Source organism: Mandrillus leucophaeus, unplaced genomic scaffold (assembly GCF_000951045.1).
Source record: "Mandrillus leucophaeus isolate KB7577 unplaced genomic scaffold, Mleu.le_1.0 Scaffold257, whole genome shotgun sequence".
Lineage (NCBI taxonomy): Eukaryota > Metazoa > Chordata > Mammalia > Primates > Cercopithecidae > Mandrillus > Mandrillus leucophaeus.
Genome location: NW_012102665.1, coordinates 2,079,729 through 2,091,367, shown reverse-complemented (window position 1 = coordinate 2,091,367; position 11,639 = coordinate 2,079,729). Strand labels below are relative to the sequence as shown.

The 11,639-nt window shown below is 45.3% G+C and overlaps 1 pseudogene across 1 annotated transcript in view; it reads left to right on the top strand.

Annotated features, from left to right (window-relative positions):
* Positions 1-5,664: 5,664 nt before the first annotated feature.
* The window catches only part of LOC105542398, a 17,123-nt pseudogene continuing 11,148 nt past the window's right edge, over positions 5,665-11,639 (top strand). Inside the window, exons 1-2 of the transcript XR_001006465.1 lie at positions 5,665-6,377; positions 6,750-7,006. The product of XR_001006465.1 is annotated as a nuclear factor NF-kappa-B p100 subunit-like (transcript). The remainder of the gene's footprint in view (positions 6,378-6,749; positions 7,007-11,639) is intronic.

The window sequence follows — 11,639 nt, the reverse complement described above, 5'->3', positions numbered from 1 at the left end:
TAAGGAAGTATGGTAGATTAAAGATGGTGACAAACTGTTTGCTACTTTTCCTATTCAGAGCTAAATCTGTCTTCTGCTTGTATCTGGGCTGGTTTCATGACTTGTTTGGTCAACAGAAAGTAGAAGAATAGGATTTCTGAGGCTAGGGTATAAGAAGCCTTGTAGCTTCTACCCCTGTCTCTGGTAACATACTCTCGGGGAACTCTAGGCTGCCATGTGAGCAGTCTGATCACCCACCGACCATCATGCTGGAGAAGCCTTGTAGATGCCTGTGGAGACACCAGACACATGAGTAAAGCTATCTGAGACCCTCCAGGCCAGCCCACTGTCCAGATAAACAGCACCAAGTGAACTCCAGTGATGCTATGGAATAAAAGTCGACTGGCCAAGCCTGGCTTGTATTCCTAACCCTGAAATGCGTAAGCTATAATACAATTGCTGTGTTGAGCCACTACGTTTGAAAACTATATGCTGAAGTTACTGCAGGTCACAGCCGACTTGCATCAGCAAGAGCCAGGAGACTTTGTAGGGGACTGGATATGCTCAGGCAGCTCGGTCAGGATTGGGGGAGCATAAAGTTGGAAAAACTCATGGAAATGAGAGCACTTGCCTCTAACAAAGAACTGAAGATCCAGGAAGGAGCATGGTAGGATGATTCTTGAAAGCCTGGGTAGCAATGGCCCACACTAAATGAAGTTGAAATATCAGAACTGCTGAGGCAGAGAATGGAAGAACTCATAAAAGGCTTGTCAAGGTGAACATACAAGAGTAGATATTCTATGTAAGGCCTCAAACCCCCCCATACACACACCGTGTTCTAAGGAGGGCACAGAAGGCACCATTTTTCAAAGGTACAAAGAGGGTGCTGAGGAGAGGGGCACCAGCATCACTAGGAAGCTCGGACATGCTGGAGCAAGGGTGACTGCAGGAGATGCCATCACAGAACTGAGAGTAATAGGGATGTCAGGAGCCAAGCATGGTAGCAGCCAGGGATCAGCACTTACCGACCCGAAGCAGGATGGGCGCAGTTGCCACAGTCAGCAGCAGGGCTAGAACGGCAGCCAGGAGGCCCGGCCTGCGAAGAATTGTGGAGGAAACTGCCAGACACAGTGTGCTTAGGGGCAACATGGACGGACATCCAACTTGAGTGTTATTCAATATTTGTGATGTGAACGCTTCACCTGCGACATGGTGCCCTCACTCACAGAGACCAACTAACTACTTGGTGACAAGCTGATTACACGGAGCCCTTCCATGCTGGGAGGGGCAGTGATTCACGCAGACAGGAATGAATACGCAGTCCAAGTAAGGTTTAGGCTTTCTTCCGCCCACAGAGCCTCAGTCAGAACATCTGTCAGCTCTCACAGGGTTTGGCCGTTAGACACAGTACCTCCTTCATTATTGAATCACACCGACGCTCTGCTTTATAACAGAGGAGGTGGAAAGAGGATCTCCTGGTCCTATCACACATCGCACTACGCAATCGCGTCCGACCTTTTAGACTGACAGAATGGTCTTCAAATGTGTAGGTAAGCATCAGCTTGAGCAAGATACCCTTTGATAGGTCTGTTTACATTGCTGGATTATGAAATTTAGATTGCCTGATAAGGTCTGTCAATAAAATACCACTTTAACACAAAAATATCCTTCTCCACTCCACTTACTTTGAAACACACAGTTTCTTTGGTCACTCTTCTGGACTTCAGTGAGAACTTGGGTTGGGGGCTGATCATGAAGCTGGGAGAGTCTTGTGTCACCTCGGCTGCTCTTCTTGATCTAATTGGGTAACTTTCAGTCAGTCTAGGAAAACATATTCTGTGTTTTAGCTGGAAATGCTTCCATTCCTGTACTTTATCCCTGATCCCAAGACACCCTGTATAAAATAGCAGCTCCCAGCTCTGTGTCCTTAGCCTGCTTGATTTTCTTCTTAGCACTTGCTACTGTATGATATGCCACATTCTCTCTCTCTCTCTCTCTCTCTCTCTCTCTCTGCCTTTTACACACACACAGACACAAGACATAAAACTCAAGATGAGCAGAGATTGATTTTGTGTATTGCTAAATTCTCAGCATTTAAAATACTATCTGGTATGTGGTAGACAATATCTTTTGAATGAGTAAATGAATGAATGAGAAAAAGATAGCTGTAGGACAAAGAGAAGAAGAGAACATTTGTAAATAAGGAACAGACTAAGAAAACATAACTCTTCCATGTTAAAGGTAGATTTGGCTGTTTTCCTGAGGGCTCACCACCTGCAAGCACTTTCTAGGATTTCATTTAGTAGTCACTCTCTGACTCCACTTTCCTGTCAGGTCCAGCCTCCTACTTGCTGTTATTCATTCTTTTAACACTTGTGGAAGGCTCATTACGCGTGAGTCAGGGTCATTGAGTGGAAAGGGTCAGATGGACTTAGCACCTGTGTGCCTTGCTCAAGTTAACCTCTCTGAGCCTTTGTTTCCTCATGTATGGAGAAGGGAAATTATAATATAGATAATATATATAAAGCACCTAACCCGGCATCTGGTCCACACAGGCACTCAATAAATGCCAGGCTCTGGGGAAAATGGATGTGCCTGCTTTTGAGGACCCTACTGTCTGATGGACAGGACAAATTAGCAAGCTCCCAATGCACGGCAGCAGAATATAAGGCAGTGGGGAGGAGGCTTCCCCACGGAGACAGCTTTCCAGGTGATTATGAAGGATGTGATGAGTTTTACAGGTAGGAAAAGACATCCTCAGTTCAGGGCACACAGGGGAGGCCCAGGCTGTGCCCTGGAAACAGAAAACCACCTGATGCTGAGGAGTGTGGTGGGGAGGAGGCAATGGCAGGCACTACCATTCCCAGCAAGGTTCCTGGGGACCTGCTCCATGCTGTGGCCGGCGAAGGACATTGGGTTATCTGTGCCCTCTGGCTGGATGTTCTTGGCAGTTAAGGCCCTGTTCCATTCTTCCTGGCACCCACACTCTAAAGGGGTGCCTTACACATGGCAGATGCTGAATGCTATTTGTTGGGTCATTTGAACCTGTTGCCTAATAGGAATCATGTCTGGAATCTTTGGATGGGGCCATGAGCTACTGGTAAGGCCACTCCATGGCTGGGTGAACTTGCCTGCCCATCTGACTTCCTGATCTATAATTTGTGCTGAGCGCTGGGAGAGGTCAGCCACAGTTTGAACTCCTGGGTGGCAAACATGTTGGGCTCATGCACTGTTGCTTTGTTCTGGAGTTCTCTTGTGCCCTTATCTGTTCCCATTAGTCCCAGTTTTACTGTCTCTGGCATCTGTCTTTAGTCCAGTTACACCGTCTTCAGCCTCTGATGTAGCCAGGCTGGCTCTGAACAGCCCGGGACCCTCTCAGTCTGATCTCCTCTCAATTTGTAGCACTCACAGCTGATACCAGAACTGACTTGCTAAGCAACTTCATTATCAAATTGCCATCCTATTATTTTCCTTTTTAAATGTTTACAACAAGAAGAAATCCAGTTGATCAAAAATTGGCATAACCAGTTGAGATTTTAGTGAATTTCCTGAACTAAAAAGGCAGTAAAGTGGCTAATTAAGAGCATGGGCTTTGGGGGTTGGCCAGGCCTGGGTACCAGTCCTTCCACTTACTATGAAACTTTAATCAAATTACAATCATGCATCGCCTAACGACGGGGATGCCTTCTGAGAAATGCATCATTAGGTGATTTTGTCATTGTGTGAACATCACAGAGTGTACTTACACAAACAGAGTAGAATCTACTACACACTTAGGCTATGTGGTATTGCCTATTGCTCCCGGGCTACAAACCTGGACAGCGTGTGACTGTACTGAGTACTACAGGAAACCGTAACATAATGGTAAGTATCTGGGCTCTAAACATAGAAAAGGTACAGTATAGACATGGGAAAATAAAATACCTGTAGAGGGTAATAACTATTAATAGAGCTTGCAAGACTGGCAGTTGCTCTGGGAGAGTCAGAGAGCGAGCAGGGAGTGAGTGGGAAGGCCCAGGACATCATGTAAACGACTACAGACCTTATGAACACTGCATACTTAGGCTACACTACGTTTGTTTTTTAAAATTTTCTTTCTTCAGTAATAAACTCACCCTACCGTACTGTAACGGTTTTACTTTATAAATTTTTCCATTTTTTTAAACGTGACTCTTTTGTAATGACACTTTGCTTAAAACACAAATACATTGTACAGCTGTAAAAAATATTTGTTTCTTTATATCCTCATTCTGTAAGCTTTTTTCTATTATAAAAATGTTTTATCTTTTTTTACTTTTTAATGTTTTTTGTTAAAAACTAACAGACTGACACCACCGGGTGGGCCCTGCAGAGTTCCTACTCCCCCTTCCCAGACCCTAGACTTGCTGTTGCTGCCACCACTAGCACAATGCCAGTACTGTACTGTGCAAAATCGCATGTGCTAGATTTTATATGACTGGCAGCACAGCAGGTTTGTTTACATCAACAGCACCACAAACATGTGAAGTAACGTGCTGCACTATGACCTTACCAAGGCTAGGACATCACTAAGTCATAGGAATTTTTTAGCTCCATTATAATTTTATGGGACCACCTCATAGTAACCTCAAATCAAAAACATACAAAGGATAAATAAAAAGTGAAAAGCAAAAAAAAAATATATCATTTTAGGGAAAATCACTTTCACTAAGAGGAAGACAGGAAGGGAAAAAAAAAAAAAAAAGGAAGAGAAGGCCACAAAACAACCAAAAAACAAACAAGAGAATAAGAGTGGCCAGTGCGGGGAGGTGTGGGGGGCGGGATTCGGTGGTGGCTATCGGGGACCAGACTGCCCATGAAGAGAGGCCGGGTTGGGTGCACTATCGGGGGCTACACTTCCCACGGCAAGAGGGGGTTTGGGGCGATACCCGTCGCAGGGTGGTGGGGTGGGTTCTGGGCACCGTCGGGGGCTGCGCTGCGGTCAGTGGGGGCCAGTTACAGGCACCATCAGCTGCTGCATTGCCTGCGGCAGGGGTCGGGTTTGTCGCGCTCTTGGGACTACACTGCTGACAGTGGGACTGGTTAGGGGCGCTATCGGGGGCTACACCGCTCGCGGTGGGGTGCAGGTTGGGTACACTATCCGGGGCCTCATTCTCCATGGCTGGGGAGTGGCTGGGGGTGCTATCCACTGTCCGGGGCTGCACTGCCCATCGTGGGAAGCGGGTTGGGGGCCCTAAGGATCCGTGGCTGCACTTTTCACAGTGGGGAGCAGGTTGTAGCTCTCTGGGACATCACTGCTGGGGCGTCACTGCCCTCAGCGGGGAGCTGGTTGGGGGTCCTACCCACGGCTGCGTGGCTCACGGCAGCGAGCGGCGGGTTCCGGGACTATCCGGGCTGCTGCTGCCCACAGTAGGAGCAGGCTGGGCGCTATCCGGTGCTGCAACGTCCCCGGCTGGGGCGCTATCCGGTGCTGCAACGTCCCCGGCTGGGGCTCTATCCGGTGCTGCAACGTCCCCGGCTGGGGCGCTATCCGGTGCTGCAACGTCCCCGGCTGGGGCGCTATCCGGTGCTGCAACGTCCCCGGCTGGGGCTCTATCCGGTGCTGCAACGTCCCCGGCTGGGGCGCTATCCGGTGCTGCAACGTCCCCGGCTGGGGCGCTATCCGGTGCTGCAACGTCCCCGCCTGGGGCGCTATCCGGTGCTGCAATGTCCCCGCCTGGGGCGCTATCCGGTGCTGCAATGTCCCCGCCTGGGGCGCTATCCGGTGCTGCAATGTCCCCGGCTGGGGCGCTATCTGGTGCTGCAATGTCCCCGGCTGGGGCGCTATCCGGTGCTGCAATGTTCCACGCAGGGACGGGTTGGGGTGCTGTCGGCTGCTACTCTGCGCTGCAAGAAGCGGGGGTGTCGGGGCGCTATCGGGCTGCCCTGCCAGCAGGGGCAGAGGTGGCGGCTGCCTGTGGTCTCCAAGAAAGGAGGCTCCTCCTCTCCCTAGACTCCAGACTCCAGAGGGCGACCTCCTCCTGCTCCTGCTCCGGTGCCGCGAGTGCGCAACGTTTCCACGGGAATCCTGAGCACGGCAGGGCCCCCACACCCGCCGCGGTTCCCAGGCCTGCGTCCTCTCTGTCTGTGTTGCAGAGACCGCCTGGGACCCCTGGGAACGCCAGACACGGAGTAGCGGACACCACGCGGGGACAGGGCCCTGTGCGTGGAGGCGTCAGGATCGGGAACAGCACTTGGGTGGGAGGGTTGGCTGGGTCTCAGTTCCTGCTGGTTTGGCTCCCTACGGAGTGCAAGCCCTGGTGGGCCCAGCGGTTCCTGTGGATTGGGGAGCCGGGCAATGTGGTGTTTCCAGTCCCCACTCCAGGCCCCAGTTCCTGGCCAGCTTGGGCCAAAAGGAGAGGCTGGACTTTGGTGGGTGGGTATGAGCGCCTTCACTGAAACCGGCCCATGCCACCCAGTGGCCAGCATGACAAGGTGAGGCTCTACTGTTGCTACTCCCTGAATCCTCCTCTAGGCTTTTCTGGCTTTGCCCGCCCAGCTGTTCCATGCCAGGAGAAGGAGGAGTCACCCGCATGCTGCATGCTGGAGGCTGGAGCCTGCAGATGGCCTGGGGCTGCGGCTTGCCTTGTTGGGGTTGGTGGCAGCTACAAGAACTGCAGTGCGCCTGAGCGGTAGGAGGGCGGCTAGCTGCGGCCACAGCAAGGGCTTGGCTGGGCAGTGGCCAGGTGGTAGGAGCATTGTAGGGTAGGCCAGTGCATTGAGGGCAGCAGCAGTGGTTGTACTGGCATCAGCGCTAGTGGTGGCAGCAGCAGCAGCAGCAGCAAGGCCGCAGGCCGGGAATGGGGAGTAGGAGCCCTGCGGGTCCTGCCTGCGGGTCCTGCCCTGCCAGGCCTTGGATGGATAGGATGCTTCGGGTGGGTAGGAAGCTTTGGGTGCTGTATCACAGTCTCGGTGGAAGTGGTGGAGGAACAGCCAGGGCAAGAAAGAGGAGTCCTCCTTCTCCTGCAGTCTCTGCAGGGCGCCCTCCTCCTGCTGGTGCTTCAGCCAGGTGTGAGTAGCAGCATTATCTCACTTTTTTTTTTTTTTTTCTGAGATGGGGAGTCTCGCTCTGTCACCCAGGTTGGAGTTCAGTGGCACTATCTCAGCTCACTGCAACCTCTGTCTCCTGGGTTCAAGCGATTCTTCTGCCTCAGCCTCCAGAGTAGTTGGGACTACAGGCGAGTGCCACTGCATCCAGCTAATTTTTATATTTTTAGTAGAGACAGGGTTTCATCACGTTGGCCAGGCTGGTCATGAACTCCTGACCTCAGGTGATCCACCTGCCTTGGCATTATCTCTTATCAAATTTTAGGGGGTGACTATTTTTTTTTTTTTTTTTTTTTTTTTTTTTTTTTTTTTTTTTGGTTGATATCGGACTTACTCAAATTTCATGAATCAGGGAGGGAAAAAAAGGCATCATAATAGGCCTTCTGATTCCCTCACGTGTTCTTTTTCCTTCCTTCCAGTCTGTGTTTTCTTCTCCTTATCATCATCTTCTTCTTCCTCCTCCTCTTGTTTCCTTTTCCCCAAGCTATAGCCTTAACAACAAACCAAAACTGAGTTTTAAGAATAAACTACTTGTTACTGTGTTGTCTTTTAAAAATAGTCTGTCCATTATCATGTTTTAGAGATGAGGAAAAAAGTTATTTGCATAATTATTTAGCTGCTTGAGTAGCTATGCTTTCATGATCCTGTTAACGTGTTGAAAGTAGTTATTCAGGAACTCAATAAACGAAGCATCAAATAAAATGCTGGTAGAAACAGCCATTTCATCTCTCTCACATAGTAGTCTGGAGATATGCAAGAGGCAGAGGGGTAAGAAGTTCCAATTTATGAGATCATTAGGTGAACCATACTCCCTTCATATTAATTCTCTGCCACCATTTTCAGGAGTATTGTCATCCACATGAGCAAACCTGGTTCATAACTACATCTTTGCAACAGGAAAAGGAAGGGGAGGATAGTGTATAATGTTTTTAGGCCAAGATTCACAACCAAAAACAAGGCTTTATTAATGTTGAGCCCTCTTTTATTCCTAGTATTACTACCTTTGTTATGAACTTTTTTCTTTTCCTTATTTTCATTTTCAGTGATTACTCTAGAAGTTTATGCATTTTATTGACTACTTTAAAAAATCTATATTGTATCACATTTTTCAAGCCCACAGAAATGCATAAGGCCTATAATTTTGACACTTTTAAATTGTTTTTAATACTGTCAATATATGGGAGTATATGCATAAGTACAACTAGATAGCTTATTTTGAAGAGATCATGTCTAAATTTTTGTCCAGAGTAGATTGGTTGCAGTTTCTTAGGTGTGTTTCTCAACACATTGCCTCAGTTTTAAAGTACATAGAAACTTGAATACTCTTTAACATATAGTCCTTTGTTTATAGGCTGTTTAATATTTCTAAAGACTGAAGACATCACAGCCCCCTGTAAGGTTCAGTAATATTAATACAATTTGAATTATATAGTGTTAGAATACAACAAATTCAGAGGAAAAATTGTTAAACTATCTAGCTGTAGAGCAGGAATGAAACCCAGGTTCTAAGCTGTAAGGGAGCCATGAGCTACCATACAGGTGCATCAGTGACTGGGCATAGAGTCGGCAGAATTACAGGATAGTTAAGAGAGTGAGCTGTGGAGCTTAACTCTATGTGAACATGAATTTTTAAACTGCATGGTGCCTCAGTTTATCCATCTTTACAATGGGGACAGTACTAAGTTTTTGGGTTTTTTTCCAGTTGACTGAATTGTTTCCCTAATCTTTCTTGTTGCCACTCTTGATGCCCACACAAGAGGACATAAGGTAATTTCTGACAGACCTGGGACTCTTTGGAAAAACAGAAGGTGCTACAGACCCCATTTTAGGAGAAACCTCTGTTTTCCTCATGGAATCCCAGGAAGTGTAAGCAGAAAGGTCCCTCTCAAAACTTAAAGCTGTGCTCAGTTTTGCCTCGCTTTACCTGACCTTTTTGATGTGGGCAGGCATCAGAAATTAGCAGTGAGAAGAGAGCTAACAAAAGCTGTGGATATGAAGATGCATTTATGGTAAGAAAGGTTATGAAAGAAAGAAATTTTATATGAGAAAGGATCTTGTATGACCAATTCTTGTCCTAAAGTAGAAGGACTAATTATTTAGAAAAGAGGGAAATCAGGACAAGTCAGAAATGCATAAAATGGAAAAGAAAACTTACAACTGCTAGATCGTCTCCTGTCTACAAGTATGGAGTGATGTTTGCATAAAGGAGCTCTAATTAATTGGCTTCAAAGGAAATGAAGGCTCTTACATATTTTGTCAGAAAAATAGAAACTCTAATGCCTTTTAGTTCATGTGACTTCAGTAATCTTTGGGAAATACAGTTTTAAAATTATTGGTAAAATGAAAATGTCTTCAAAATTTAGACATTGGGTCTAAATTAAGTCAGAGGTTAAATTTGCTAAGTGCTTTAATGTCATAAACTGCTTCTTTGACTGTGGAAAATTGTCCAGTTTACCTGGTTTGAAGCCATTAGATTTCTAGGTAAGGCCTGGGGTCAGGTAGAGTTAGCCATGCCTCCTAGCTGTGCTGGAAAGAGTCAGACTGTATGTGCAGTTCTGTCTTGTATCCTAGACTATGCACCTGGTACGTAACTAAAACTGCTTACACACACACACACACAAAAAAAAGGGGGGGCTTTGATTTTTAAAAGGCATGGGAATATGGTTTTTAAAAAAACCAAGTGTTGTCTAATTTACAAAGTAAAAGAATTATTTTTAGTTGGAAGAAAATAAAGTGTAAGCAAGTTATAGGAAGTTTATGAAAATTAACTTTGTAAAGAATTCTGTGTGTAAGCAAGTTGACAAAAATTAAAAGGGTATTATTTATTTCTTCCATAAATTAAATATTAAAAGCACAATGAAACAGGGCCCATATGTGAAAATAATAGGGCTTTTTTGAACATTGATCTGTTCTTCAACAAGGAAAAAAAGAGAGTTATAAATAGTTATGAAAATCTTACTTCATACTCAATTAAAACTAGATAGATTCATAACATTTTATTAAAAAGTGGCTTTAGAATTAAAGATGCATTAATGCAAAAATAAAATTTGATTTTCTCTTTAAAAAGATTTTTATGTAATATTGAGAGACAATAAAAGATTTGTTTGCCTTTTGAGTAAATTAAAACAAAAAGGAGGGGAGAGAGAAGTGACAAATGTAGTTGGCCTCATGCTATTTCTACTGAATTTTGTTCGGAAAGCTAAATCTTCTATCAGAGTAACGGTTTTTCCCTTTTTAAAATTTTTGAGTTATCATTTTTGGCTAAATGAATGACTTACACTGACCTGGGATTCTGTTTTGGGATAGTCAGTGTTTTAAGCCTTTCATATTTGACAAACTTTCCAATATCAAATTCTAAGCTTAAAAAAAAGGCAGCTTATGTGATGTATTAAAACCATATAGAAAGCATTGTGAATTATAAAATGGTGTTTAACTTTGGGTTATATTCATATAAATATGTTATTGCATAAGATTCCTATAACTGTGTCTCAGCATATGTTATCAGTAATAATTATAAGTCTTACGTTAAATTGCTGTGTCATAGAGATGACCAAATTTCCTTGATTACCTACTAACTATGCCAGTCCTGAGACTTTTGTCACCCACAGACAATCGTTGTCTTGTTTTAATCCTTCTCAAAAGGTGGTTTATAATTAGATATGGAATGCTGAAGGGTACTCTTGTATGCATCTCTTGACAACTTTAAAAATTGTGAGTTGGGCATGGTGGCTCACGCCTGTAATTCAAGTACTTTGGAAGGCCAAGGCGGGGAGATCACTTGAGGCCAGGAGTTCGAGACCAGCCTGGCCAACATGGTGAACATGTTCTCTACCAGAAATACAAAACAGGCCAGGGGTGGTGGCATGTGGCTGTAATCCCAGCTACGCAGGAAGCTGAGGCAAGAGAATTGCTTGAATTCAGCAGGTGGAGGCTGCAGTGAGCCAAGATCGCATTACTACACTCCAGCCTGGGTGGCAGAGCAAGACTCTGTCTTAAAAATTAATTAATTAAAAAATTGTGAATAGAGAGAAACAAAACAACAAACTTCTAAAACTCTCATGGGAAGATATGTTAAACATTGCTAATCCTTTTGTTTTTCAGAGTCAAAAGAACTTTTTGAGTTATTTACAACTTTCAGCAATCTGAGCATACTCCTGTAAGCAAAATTAGCATAGTGCTTTCTCTCTACCTGACTTCTTCAGGGTTTAGAAACTGTTTTTGAGTAGTCTCAACTTATGGCAGTATAGTTATTTGCATAAGTGCAATAAGAATCTGTTTTCTTTTGTAACAGAAAATGAGTGGAGATGCTGCTTATTTTACCAAGGCATGCTTTCAAATACAAACACATACTTTAAGGAGTCAAAGTTGAATTACAAAGCCAATAAAAGCCCCTTAGAAAAACTGGCCTCATACCTTGTCTACGGAGTCCCTGGACAAGTTTCCTGGCCTGCGGTGAGTAATGAATGTCACATTCTGACAGGCTTAGGAACCCCAAGTTATCATAGAACCTCAAGAGGAGAGGAATATGCCCAACTTATCTAAATATTTATGACCTTTTGTGCCTGGCATAAATTCATGACTGGACTCAAGGCTTC